Consider the following 14,084-nt stretch of genomic DNA (forward strand, 5'->3'; position numbering starts at 1 on the left):
GATCCAAAATAAAAAGATGAAAAGCCTAGGATTATTAGGCTATAGTCCCACATATATGTACTGAGGCTGGAGACGGGTGGTAATAATACCGTACTTAATAAAAAATAATAAAATGATCGTGAATTGAATAGAGAAATGAATAGAGAATGAATGAATATTTGACATTATAAATAAAATACAAAAAAAAATTATTTTACAATATTTTAAATAATTTATAAAACATTAAATCATTTATAATATTTTAAAACAATTATAAGTGGTTAAACCTTTTAAAATACTTCAAATCAATTATAAACATTTAAACCAACTAAAATACTTTTAATCACTTATAATCGTTTTGTATAATCATTACAAATTATACGGTAAATAATTTACGATTGATACTCATTTAATATCAATACTGATAACGTATACTCTTGATGAATCATTACAAACTTCAGCAGTTATATAAACATAGTGAGAAAAAATGATTCAAAATATACAATGAAATTCTAAAAATCCATATCTATAATCATTATTAATGGTCATTATCTATAATTATTCCCCCCCCATATATCGTTGTAGTATTTTACTGGAATTGTCAACAAGTAATTGTTTTCGATGAGCAGCCTATCTATAATAATTAGAGCGATCATTGTCTAAAATCATGATATATTTTATCATGAACATCATTCAGTATAATTAGGCTATAATTACGATCTATTTATACTAAATTTCTTCTTAATAATAGTTACCTACATTTAACGATAATTGTTATCATCTATCACTTATTTATTAAGGGTAAATTAAAATCGCCTAAAATTATCTACATTCAACTCTAATTATTTTAATGATAATTATATATAATAATTATATATATACTTCCTGAGCTACACAGGGTGTTGCGCAAATGGTTCCTGAGCTACAAAGGGTTATTATATATATATATATATATATATATATATATATATATATATATATATATATATATATATATATATATATATATATATATATATATATATATATACCATCCAAAATTTTAATCTAAGAAGATTATCGATTTTACTCAATGAAGATAGTCGATAATCAATCATTTCTATATGGAATCATCACAGTTGGTTTTGAAACTCAGAACACACGTGTTCTGAGTTTCAAGTCAACAAAAATAGATTATTTGTTTACTTGCCCAGCTGATTCACGGCTGGTTGCTTCCCGCCAAAACTATCAGCTGATACTTTTGGCGGGAATATTTCAGCCATCCCTTTGTACCTCGGGTCAAAGATGCTTATAGGCTCAGAGGTATTTCATGGGTAGTTCAGGGATTTAGTATCATTCACGAAGCGACAGGAAGAGTCGGATACTTTATTTTTTTATTTAGGCACTACATTGATTAACGTAATACAAATAAGGAGTATTAAATAAAAAAATCAACAAATTCCGTGATAAATATTAAACTATGAAAATCACAAGGAATAAATCAATATAGGTTGTTGAATTGCAATAAATTACAAGCGATGCCACTGAGGCATAAAACCTAAAAATCAAGCAATGCATAAACAAAACAGCGAAATAAATTAGTATAAACAAACAAGTTAGGGGTAAACTAAAACAAAGAGATAAATACTTAACGAAATGGACGCAACAAATCTTAATCACATAATTTATTTAGTAATTTACCTTTAGAAAGGAGATAATGCAGAGGAATAGTGTAAATGCGCTAGGACATTACTTTTGTAAATTACGTGTTAGCTACTTGATACATATGCCAGAGTATACTGACCTTGATACATATGCCAGAGTATACTGACCTTGATACATATGCCAGAGTATACTGACCAGGGGCCAGATTCACGAAGCAGTTACGCAAGTACTTAAGAACGTGTACATCTTTCCCAATATTTGACGGGTTTGTTTACAATTATTAAACAGTTAATGAGCTCCGAAGCTCCAGGAAGTTATTTATAACAATAACAACAGTTGAATGGCAAGTTTTCATGCTTGTAAACTGTTTAATAATAAATGTAAAGAAAGGCGTCAAAGACTGAAGAAAGATGTACACGTTCGTAAGTACTTGCGTAATTGCTTCGTGAATCTGGCCCCTTGCCTTTATTTCACCGCACTTTTATTCATGTGCAACTGATGTTCTCAGGCGGATTTGTAATATTGAAGGTTTTTTTTAATGATGAACAGTAAACAAGTGTATGATGTTATACTCCCAAATATAGTTCCTAGAGTAGAGGAGGCATATCCACTCTTTAGCTGGCAAGTAATATAGGCGAACCTTCATGTTAAATTTATTGCCCCAAAACAACGTGAGCTGTTGTATCGCTATATTCATGAGACCCTCCCTACTAATGATAGGTTGTTGATATTGGGCATTGAGGACAACAATAGATGTGACCAATGTACTGAAATTAAAAATAATAATCATATATTTTATTTCTGTAAGCAGAAAGTTGTTCTTGTTAACTGGATTAGAGACACTCTTAAAGCTTTATGTGGACCAAGTATTAGAGTGGAGTTAATGAGGTTTTTAATGTTTCATATTGACATAAAATGCAAGAAAATTTAGAATACAGTAATTATGTAACTTTCTGATTAAATTTTTTGTGTGTGGATAGAGAGGCAGGAAGGTTACTCAGTAGACAAAATATTGAAGTTCTTGCGAAGCAGGATCATTTGGGGTTTAAGGCTCATGCTCGGTATTGATATGGAAAATTTGTTTACTGAGAATTATATAAAATATATATAAATGTAATAATTTCCCCTGTAAATTAATATAAATATAATCTTCAATTTTGGTAAATCATTTAAAGAACGATAAGTATAACATTCAGGGGTTTTAAAGATCATGTTCTCTGATAATGCAACACTTGTTCACTGAGAATTATAATGTAGTATTACCTTGTAAAACTTATGTATATATGATTTATATTTTTTTTAAAAAGGGAAGGGAGTACCACCTCTGGCTGGAAGAAGGGGGACCCATAGCCTCGGAGGAAACCACACATAACGCATTGGAGGGAATGTGATTTATATAAACATATGATTTATATTGTATTTTCTTAAATAAAGATAAAAAAAAATTATGTTCAGGTAAAGTTAATTCTAACAACTCGAACCCAAACTGAAGACTAACTAACGAAAAAAGGCAATAACTGAGTAAACAATTAAGCTCCTGAGGTTAACACATATGGTGATAATTTTAAATAACATAGCAAATAAAACAGACATATTATTAAGGGACACCAAGAAAGCTTAACAAGATAATACAAGGAACACCAAGAAAGCTAAACAAGATAATACAAGATAATACAAGGAACACCAAGAAAGCTAAACAAGATAATACAAGGAACACCAAGAAAGCTAAACAAGATAATACAAGATAATACAAGGAACACCAAGAAAGCTTAACAAGATAATACAAGGAACACCAATAAAGCTAAACAAGATAATACAAGGAATACCAAGAAAGCTTAACAATAACAAAAAAAAACTTGATAATACACACGAATATTATGATAAACGAACATAATAATAACAGCGTGAACCATAAATATTAATTACAAATAAATCCTATACAAAGCACTAGTAAAGGAGGTTGAACACCAAAAAAAAATAACACTAAAATTTAAGAACAGAAATATATGATTAAAAACCTTGAGTACAACGAGAACCAGAACAAAAACCATCACGTAGAAGAACAAGTAGAGAACACATAGAACACGTACCATCAACTATAAGAAAACGCTCCAACACCTATGTCATAGAACAAATATCATCCAGAACATCACCATATAGGAGAACACGCATCATCATCTAAAACAATCACCATCAGCTAGAAGAATAAGTTCCATCATCTCGAAGAACGAGTATCATCTAGAACAATAATCACCAGCTAGGAGAACAAGCCCCATCATCTAACACAATCACTATCAATTAGAAGAACAGATACTATCATCTAGGAAAACCAGAATAAAACATAAAATGAAGTAATCATTTCATTGAAAAAAAAACTGAAACATTAATTGAAACATAAAAAGCCAATATGAATATATACATCAAACAGACCAAGTTTGATCAAAACAAAACCCCAAGTATAGATACTTGTATCTGAAAAAGAAACCATAACAAAAGAGCACGACAATAGATGCCAGGACGCAGAGTATAACCCAGAGGAACATGCGGGAGAAAACAGAGGAGCATCAGCTTACACCTAGCGGCTGTGTGTGTGTGTATGTGTTCGATAGGGATCTCGCGTCTGGGAGCAGCCCCCACGAAATTAAGATGTTTAATGGTAGTCTCTTGTTTACAGTAGCCGGAACCGTTTTGGAATGCCTTCAACAATTCCGGAGAGAGAGAGAGAGAGAGAGAGAGAGAGAGAGAGAGAGAGAGAGAGAGAGAGAGAGAGAGAGAGAGAGAGAGAGAGAGAGAGAGAGAGAGAGAGAGAGAGAGACAACACTGCCACCTGGATGAGGCTACATTTGCTGATGCTGCTGCTGCTGTTGGAGTGGCCGCGGGAAGAGGCTAATATTATACTATTACACTATGATCAAGCACCGAGTATTATAATAGCAACAGTTGCATATAATGCGCGAGGCCAGGGAGGAAATCGTGACTTTATGATCCAACTGATGAGGAATTATGCGACATTTAAGAATTATTCACACAATTATATATTTTTTAAATATCTGTCGTATTGTTTAATTTATAGCTATCATAATTATTTTGAGCAATCATGTCTACTTCTCTTATCTGTTTAACCGTCAATCATTATGTGTGTGTAATTACCTAAGTGTAGTTACAGGATGAGAGCTACGCTCGTGGTGTCCCGTCTTCCCAGCACTCTTTGTCACATAACGCTTTGAAGCTACTGACGGTCTTGGCCTCCACCACCTTCTCACCTAACTTGTTCCAACCGTCTACCACTCTGTTTACAAAAGAGAATTTTCTTATATTTCTCCGGCAGCTTTGTTTTGTTAGTTTAAATTTATGACCTCTTGAGTCCTTAGTCATCTGTCTTTACTTTAGACACTTAACTCGTTCTTACAAACTATAAGACTATGAGAAATTACTTTTACCAAATTGCTGGATAAATATATTTTACAGTAAAGATCTATTCACGCAAAATCATATTAATAATACAGTTTGGTTGTGAATTGTTTTGAGAAAAATCCGTGTAATTAGTATCGTCCGTATTGACCCCCCCCCCATCACGAGACCCCTCCCCCCCCCCTTGGAGGGGTCAAATGCCGCCAATGTTATGTTACTATGTTACACATAGTAACATAACAAGGATCAAAATCTTGTGCTTTCTCAACATTAGAACAACTGTCACAAGCTCATTCATTCACGTGAGTCTGACGCTGTAAACATAAATTCTTGCGCAAATTAACTAGTGCCATCTTTCGTCTTGCGCAAATTAGTAAGATCCATCTTTCTTTTTTCACGCAAGTTAGTCAGTGCCATCTTTCCTTCCAGCGTGGACACTCACTACAGCATGCTGCATCGACGCACCATGCTGGGGTGAGGCTCCAGCATGCTGCATCGACGCACCATGCTGGGGTGAGGCTCCGAACACTTGAGGCTATGTTCATTCGAGAGCTAATACCAGTACTCAAACATTTAAGTGAATTCGACTTCAAGCATACAATTGTTTGATGGGCCTCTATTGACCTAGAGGGAAGCATACATAGCAGACCCTGTTATCTTGAGGTTATCTTGAAATGATTTCGGGGCTTTTTAGTGTCCCCGCGGCCCGGTCCTCGACCAGGCCTCCACCCGCAGGAAGCAGCCCGTGACAGCTGACTAACACCCAGGTACCTATTTTACTGCTAGGTAACAGGGGCATAGGGTGAAAGAAACTCTGCCCATTGTTTCTCCCCGGCGCCTGGGATCGAACCCGGGACCACAGGATCGTAAGTCCAGCGTGCTGTCCGCTCGGCCGACCGGCTCCCTCCCTACTCCCTGCAGACTAAACTGATAGCTGGAGTTCGGCAGCCATCACCTAACGCCATTCTTCGTCGACTCTACGATTAAGGCGGTCATAGAGCGACGAAGAATCTGGCTGATCTTAATCAGGGATGAAGTGTACTCAAGCTTATAATTGTCAATGTTTTGTAAAATCCCCCGCTCCTGTGCCAGGTAAGTCCACAACGGGCTCACCATAGCCAGTGCTACTTGCAACTTTTTGTTTAGAGTAGCGTAATCTAAAACAACAACAACGTGTGAAGTTAGTAAACCTGTGTCCCCAGTGTCAAAGCAAATATTCCTAAGTTGTCACAATGTTGCCGAAACGTCGAAGAAATTAAATGAAAAAATAAAGTGATTTAGGGTTTCTTCTAGATAGTAGAAGGTATTTACATAAACGGAAAATACCCATAAAAAATCAAATCAATTCCATGTGCAACAGGTAATTAATATAAATAAGAAAAACAAAACACCAGGGGCCCAAGGAAATGCTGAAAACCCATCACACACCTAATCATCCCCCATCAGTGCAGTTGACGAACGAAACCCATCAACTATTGAAAGTCATCATCTGAACTGGGACTCGGAGCCCCCTGCGATGCCATTTTATAAGATTGGTTTCCCTGTCCCACAAATTGAAAGAAACTGATATATACAATCAAGTGAAATTTGCGACACAAATCCGGTTTTAGCTCAGACTCAGCGGCGGCGGCGGGCGCGCCATCTCCTTCCTAGGTGTGATAGCCTCGAATATTCCTGCGTTGCAGACGATAAGGCACGATAACGTGGCTGAAGTATGTTGACCAGTCCACACACTAGAAAATGAAGGGACGACGACGTTTCGGTCCGTCCTGGACCATTCTCAAGTCACAATCGACTCGAGAATGGTCCTGGACGGACCGAAACGTCGTCGTCCCTTCATTTTCTAGTGTGTGGATTGGTCAACATATTTCTACGTTCCCGTCCTCTAACTCCCGAGGTATTTTCCAACATAAATGCAACATAATGAAAGATCAGGATTCGTGCACATCATCGCTCATTCATTTAAGAGATTCATTTGACTGGATTCTCCGAAAAATTACCGTACGTGAGAGAACGTAAAATCTACAATGGTAGAAGCCTAAAATAAAATCCCCTCACTAATGCTTTATTTTTTTTGAGGTTATGCTATGTCTTCTCCATCTAGAGGCGATATCCTCCTTTTTATTATAAAAATATAATTGAAGATTGTTGTCTTTAAATGTCACCTGATGTTTGCTTCATGTCACCTAATGCTCTAGTCATATCCACCTGATGAATGAGACATGTCACCCGATGGCTTAAGTCTTGTCGCATGATGTCGTGTCACCCCAAAAGCGCCTGGGGCCAGATTCACGAAGCAGTTACCCAAGCACTTACGAAAGTGTACATCTTTTCTCAATCTTTTTCGGCTTTGTTTACAACTATTAAACAGTTAATGAGCTCCGAAGCACCAGGAGGCTGTTTATAACAATAACAACAATTGATTGGGAAGTTTTCCTGCTTGTAAATCGTTTAATAAATGTAACCAAAGCCGTCAAAGATTGAGGAAAGATGTACACGTTCGTAAGTACTTGTGTAACTGCTTCGTGAATCTGGCCCCAGGCCTCCAGCCCTGGACAAACAGACCAACACACTCTCTCAAGGTACAGCTATTCCATGCAGAGCTAAACAACAGTCAAGTTAGCCTTAAGCTTTTCATTTCACGGTAATAATTCCCACGGGATAAATTAAAACACCAGTTAATCAAGCAGGAATTAACACATCAAGTTAACATAATGCGTCTTGGATATATTAACTCCTTGTGCAAGGTGGGATTTCATGTCAGCTTTCCCTTTCATTAATGAACTACTTCGCAAAAAATATCCATGGAGTTTAAGAAATTATGCAAAGCAACCAGGTCCAACATCAAAACTGTAAATACCTACCTAGACCAACCACGTCCAACATCAAACCTATAAATATTTATCCTAGACCAACCACGTCCAACATCAAAACTGTAAATATCTATCCTAGAACAACCACGTCCAACATCAAAACTGTAAATACCTACCTAGACCAACCACGTCCAACATCAAAACTGTAAATACCTACCTAGACCAACCACGTCCAACATCAAAACTGTTTATATACATTTACAGTTCTGATGTTGGCCGTGGCTGCTTTACAACGCAAAGTCCTACGTATAAGCTAACTGGTTCCCTCAGAATTCTGCAGATTTTAATATGAATCAGCATCCTCTTCCTCTCACTCCGTGGAGTGGCACGTATGAAGAGCCTGAAACTTACGAAAATATACATTGAAAGCTGCCCTGCCCTCTGTCACCATCGTTCAAAAAAATCACTCGTATATCCAGCCATTTTTCCCCTCCCTCGCAAGATTTTCCTCCCACGGCAAGATTACCAAGTTCAGCAAAATTCTTACAAAAAATATCCAAAATGAGGCAAGAGGTAGAAAGCAATAAATCTGATTGAAGCATTAACAGGCGTCAGGACGTCCCTTGGGGGGAGGGGGGGGGGGAGGGGAATGCAACACACGCAAACAATAGCGGACAAAAAAACAAAACAAAAAAAATCCTGCTTAGCTTTTATCGAGGCAGCTTGTTTAAACAACACAACCTCCCTTAGGTGTTTTGAGAGCTGCGGACGGCGCTGTGTGTGTGTGTGTGTGTGTGTGTGTGTGTGTGTGTGTGTGTGTGTGTGTGTGTGTGTGTGTGTGTGTGTGTGTGTGTGTGTGTGTGTGTGCGTGCGTGCGTGCGTGAACCTTTCGGAGCACAGGTCGTGTCATTGTGTCTTGGAGAGGGAGTAAAGAAGCGGGATGCAGCATCCATCAGTGTCACACACACCAGCCCATTAATCCATCGTCTCCTCATTCACGCCACCAAAGATGCTCGGACCAAAAATGCGAGCAATACAACTTTTTTTTCTAGTTTTTTTGGCAAATTCCCAGCGAGTCGAGTGCCGGATCAAGCCTCCCCCAACCCACCCACCTACCTGCCGGCCGGCCGGCCGCGTGTCGCTGCTGTGTCACTAAATATTTCTGCCTCAGGTTTTCACACACATCTCCCGCACTTGTACTAACGCCTTCGGCTTTTCAATTGCAGCTTCGGAATAAATTACGTCGCTGAGCGTCAGAACAAGCCATTTCTAGCCGATGTTTCAACCAGGCAAGCAAGAGGCTTTTTTTTATTAGTATTATTCTTGCTTTTGAGGAAGCTGTTTTGCATTTTTTCTCACCTTCCCTGAGGTGGAGGTGTTGGGGAATAAGGGAGGAAGGTCCTTCCAAGGGAACAAGACTTTTAAGATATTTTTGGGAGTCAATATTACTTTTAAGATTATATTCCTTTGTCTCTTAAGGGAATATTGTCCGTCTCCACATGTGTAACACTTCGGCTTTCTGTGCCTGTATGTGTAATATGTTGGGTTAGGTTTGTATTCACCAAGTTGTGCTCACTGCGTGGGTGTGTATTCACCAAGTTGTACTCACTGCGTGGGGGTGTATTCACCAAGTTGTACTCACTGCGTAGGTGTGTATTCACCAAGTTGTACTCACTGCGTGGGGGTGTATTCACCAAGTTGTACTCACTGCGTGGGTGAGTATTTACCAAGTTGTACTCACTGCGTGGGGGTGTATTTACCAAGTTGTACTCACTGCGTGGGTGAGTATTTAACAAGTTGTACTCACTGCGTAGGTGTGTATTCACCAAGTTGTACTCACTGCGTGGGTGAGTATTTACCAAGTTGTACTCACTGCGTGGGTGAGTATTTACCAAGTTGTACTCACTGCGTAGGTGTGTATTCACCAAGTTGTACTCACTGCGTGGGTGAGTATTTACCAAGTTGTACTCACTGCGTGGGTGAGTATTTACCAAGTTGTACTCACTGCGTGGGTGTGTATTCACCAAGTTGTATTTCAAAACCACTTCAAAACTGACGCTTATGAAGCCTATGCCAACCCATTTAAAACAGAAGCGCGTAAGTTTTGTAATGCTTTTTATTTTCACCAAATGACGTTTAGACTTAATTTCGAGCGTATAAATGTATGAGGATTTAGTATGAAGACGCATTTGGATCATAAGAATGTATAGATGCGCAGGAAACGTCAATTTTACGGTGCTTTAGTTTTTTTACTAAAACGACTCATTTTTTGTTTTCGCCGGACTGGTCGCTTCCGTAATAAATACGACGGATTATGATGACGGGTTGCCGGTAAGCCTTCACGCTCCTTCTGTAATGTGTGTAATTACCTAAGTGTAGTTACAGGATGAGAGCTACGCTCGTTGTGTCCCGTCTTCCCAGCACTCTTTGTCATATAACGCTTTGAAACTACTGACGGTCTTGACCTCCTCCACCACCTTCTCACCTAACTTGTTCCAACCGTCTACCACTCTGTTTGCGAAAGTGAATTTTCTTATATTTCTTCGGCATCTGTGTTTAGTTAGTTTAAATCTATGACCTCTTGTTCTTGAAGTTCCGGGTATCAGGAAATCTTCCCTGTCAATTTTATCAATTCCTGTTACTATTTTGTAGGTAGTGATCATATCATCCCTTTTTTCTGTCTATTAGTTTTGGCATATTTAATGCCTCTAACCTTACTTCATAGCTCTTGCCCTTCAGTTCTGGGAGCTACTTAGTAGCATGTCTTTGCACCTTTTCAAGTTTGTTGATGTGCTTCTTAAGATATGGGCACCATACAACCGCTGCATATTCTAGCTTTGGCCTAATAAAAGTCGTGAACAATTTCTTTAGTATTTCGCCATCCAAGTATTTATAAGCAATTCTGAAGTTTGAAAGCGTGGCATAGGCTCCGCGCACAATGTTCTTTATGTGGTCCTTAGGTGATAGTTTTCTATCTAGAACCACCCCTAGATCTCTTTATCAGAAATCTTTAAAGATTTTCCACATAATTTATAGGTTGTGTGGGGTCTATGTTCTCCTATTCCACATTCCATAACATGACATTTATTTACATTTATTCCATTTGCCAAGTCCATATACTTATTTTTGTCCAGGTCTTCTTGAAGGGCATTACAATCATCTAAGTTTCTTATCCTTCCTATTATCTTAGCATCATCAGCAAACATGTTCATATAATTCTGTATACCATCTGGTAGATCATTTATGTAGACAATGAACATCACCGGTGCAAGAACTGAACCCTGTGGTACTCCACTTGTGACATTTCTCCAGTCCGATACATTGCCTCTGATTACTGCTCTCATTTTTCTATCAGTCAGAAAATTTTTCATCCATGTTAGAAGCTTACCTGTCACCCCTCCAATATTTTCCAGTTTCCAGAACAACCTTTTATGTGGAACCTTGTCGAAAACCTTTTTTAGGTCCAGATAGATGCAGTCAACCCAACCATCTCTTTCCTGTAATATCTCTGTGGCCCGACCATAGAAACTGAGTAAATTCGATACACAGGATCTTCCAGATCGAAAACCTTAGTACCTGTCTGATATTATATCGTTTTTTCTCCAGGTGTTCTACCCATTTAATTTTATTTTTTTTTCCAATATTTTGACTATTACACTTGTGAATGATACAGGTCTATAATTGAGGGGGTCTTCCCTGCTGCCACTTTTGTAGATTGGAACTATGTTAGTCTTTTTCCACACATCTGCCACGACTCTTATCCTCAATTTGTGTGTGTGTGTGTATCTATCTAGTTGTACTTGCGGGAGTTAAGCTCCGACTCTTTGGTCCCGCCTCTCAACTGTCAACTGTGTGTGTGTATACACCGTAAGATGTCAAAGAAAGAAAGACATACTTGAATTTCAACAACAAAGTCTACAGACAACAGCAATCAATCCCAACCAACCCTTTTATTTCCCTTAAATCATAAATTATATATATATATATATATATATATATATATATATATATATATATATATATATATATATATATATATATATATATATATATATATATATATATATATATATGTGTGTGTGTGTGTGTGTGTATATCACGAAAATAAACACGTGATTAAGAATGTGACAATGTCAGACCACGGAGGAAAATGAAACAGGAATTTCCTTAAGTACTTTCGTATATTAAATACATCTTCAGAAGGAATCATTCCTTCTGAAGATGTATTTAATATACGAAAGTACTTAAGGAAATTCCTGTTTCATTTTCCTCCGTGGTCTGACATTGTCATATATATATATATATATATATATATATATATATAATATATATATAATATATATATATATATATATATATATATATATATATATATATATATATATATATATATATATATATATATATATATATATATATATATATACTTTCCCTGGAACGCGACCCGACAACGGGTTAACTGCTGGCTGCACAAAGACGGATAGTTACGGATTGGTGCTTAGTCAATCCTCCCCGGCCAGGGCTCGAACCCCCCTGAACCTAATTGGTTTCTACAACTCCGCCATTTTAAAGTCTGAAGCACAGTAGATAATTGTTTGCTTATTATTGAACTCTAGCATTACTGACTGACAATGAAATCACTTGAAGGGTGATGTGTCAGAGGTGTCCAGGGCGTTCGATCCTATTGTATAACCTCTACAGTCCAGAGTGTTCCATCCCATTGTATAACCTCATCACAGCGAATCAAGAAAAGGCAATAAAGAGCTCAGAAAATACTATATAATCCCAACCAACCATTCAACTCTCCACGTTCATTGTTACACATAGTAATTACAATAACGTGATGCATTAAATGATGCATAAAAATGCAATAATGTTATTACCATGTCGTAGCTCAGTCAATTAAGGCAGCGTCTGGGATGCTCTTGGACGCAGGTTCGAATCCTCGTCACGGCCCTTGTGGATTTGTTCGCATTCATTGATATTTCTTGTGTGTGTGTGTGTGTGTAATATTTCAGTATTAATATTTCTCCCGCGTCTTTAAGGTCTGTCTGGGTGAATGGAAAATATTGCCACTCCTTGAGAACTTTCCTTGTAAGGTCGCCGGGCGGCAGAAAGTATGTTGTGTCTGACATCTGCCGGGAATTGTTAGGGAAAATTGTATGAATACCAGAGGAACTTTCCCTCCCCAGGGCGTTGTTTGTCCTTGGCCAGGGGGGGGGGGAGTATGACAATTTGCAAGTAAACTATACATGATGTTTATACGTTGTCTGTCATGGGGTTGTATGAAGCTCTTTACTCCAACCTGTCTTCGACTCAAGTCCATTACATCCAGCGGTCGACCCCACAGACGCATTCATTAATATTTACATGCTGTTCATTCAAAACGGGAATGTTTTCAAATATAAATTAATATTATAATATATTAGCATATTGTGCATATATAGGCGTAGGTTAGGTTAGGTGTTTAGGTTCTGTTGGCGATTATTTGTATTTGTAGTACGTGGGTGAAGCATTTACAGCGTTGTGGTTCGAACAAAATTCGTCAGTGAAGCACTTGTTCCGGAAGTGTTCGAACGAAATCAGTTGTGAGTCGTGTGTGTAAATCGTTTTTCATTCATAAACAGCGGAGGGTTTGGCGGGTGGATAGAATGGACTTTGGGCCTTAATTTGAGGACGGGCTGCATGAATCACTCCTTCCTCCTGAGGTCTCCCAACGTCAAGAAACTGTCGTACTATAGTACCCCCTTATCCAAACCCACCAGAGGACCCAAAACAGAAAACGAGACAGTGTGTCAATTTCGCGATACCATTTTCTAGTACGACGAGTTTTGGCCTAAAGTAGAACATACGTCAAAATACGACGCTCTATAACACGGGTTGTTGTTCCATGCGCCACTCCGTTAAAAAATGCAACTGTTTAGCCTCACCAGCAACGAACAAACCCAAGCAACCCACCTAACCTATCGAGGTCGATGCGTAAAAAACAAAAGTCAATATTAACGTGTTTTAATGTTCACTGACACGGCCAACTTTTACCCCCACAAAAAATGTGACTATAAGGCAACAGGGGCAAGGGTGCTCCTATTTTTTTTTAAAGGCATGAAATTGTAAGGAATTATAAATAGCCCGAAAATTTCTAAATGAAAAATTACATTCATTCAGTCTAGTTCTAGACACTCAAACGCGACATGGTATAGTAAGGTATACCACATGGTATAGTAAGGTATACCACAT

At 37.9% G+C, this 14,084-nt stretch overlaps 1 long non-coding RNA gene across 1 annotated transcript in view; it reads left to right on the forward strand.

Annotated features, from left to right (window-relative positions):
* The window catches only part of LOC138355327 (uncharacterized), a 20,669-nt gene extending 17,661 nt beyond the window's left edge, over window positions 1–3,008 (forward strand). The window contains exon 3 of the long non-coding RNA XR_011223919.1: window positions 2,931–3,008. This is a non-coding gene — a long non-coding RNA (uncharacterized lncRNA). The remainder of the gene's footprint in view (window positions 1–2,930) is intronic.
* The last annotated feature ends 11,076 nt before the right edge of the window (window positions 3,009–14,084 follow it).

Source organism: Procambarus clarkii, chromosome 67, assembly GCF_040958095.1.
Source record: "Procambarus clarkii isolate CNS0578487 chromosome 67, FALCON_Pclarkii_2.0, whole genome shotgun sequence".
NCBI classification, from domain to species: Eukaryota; Metazoa; Arthropoda; class Malacostraca; order Decapoda; family Cambaridae; genus Procambarus; species Procambarus clarkii.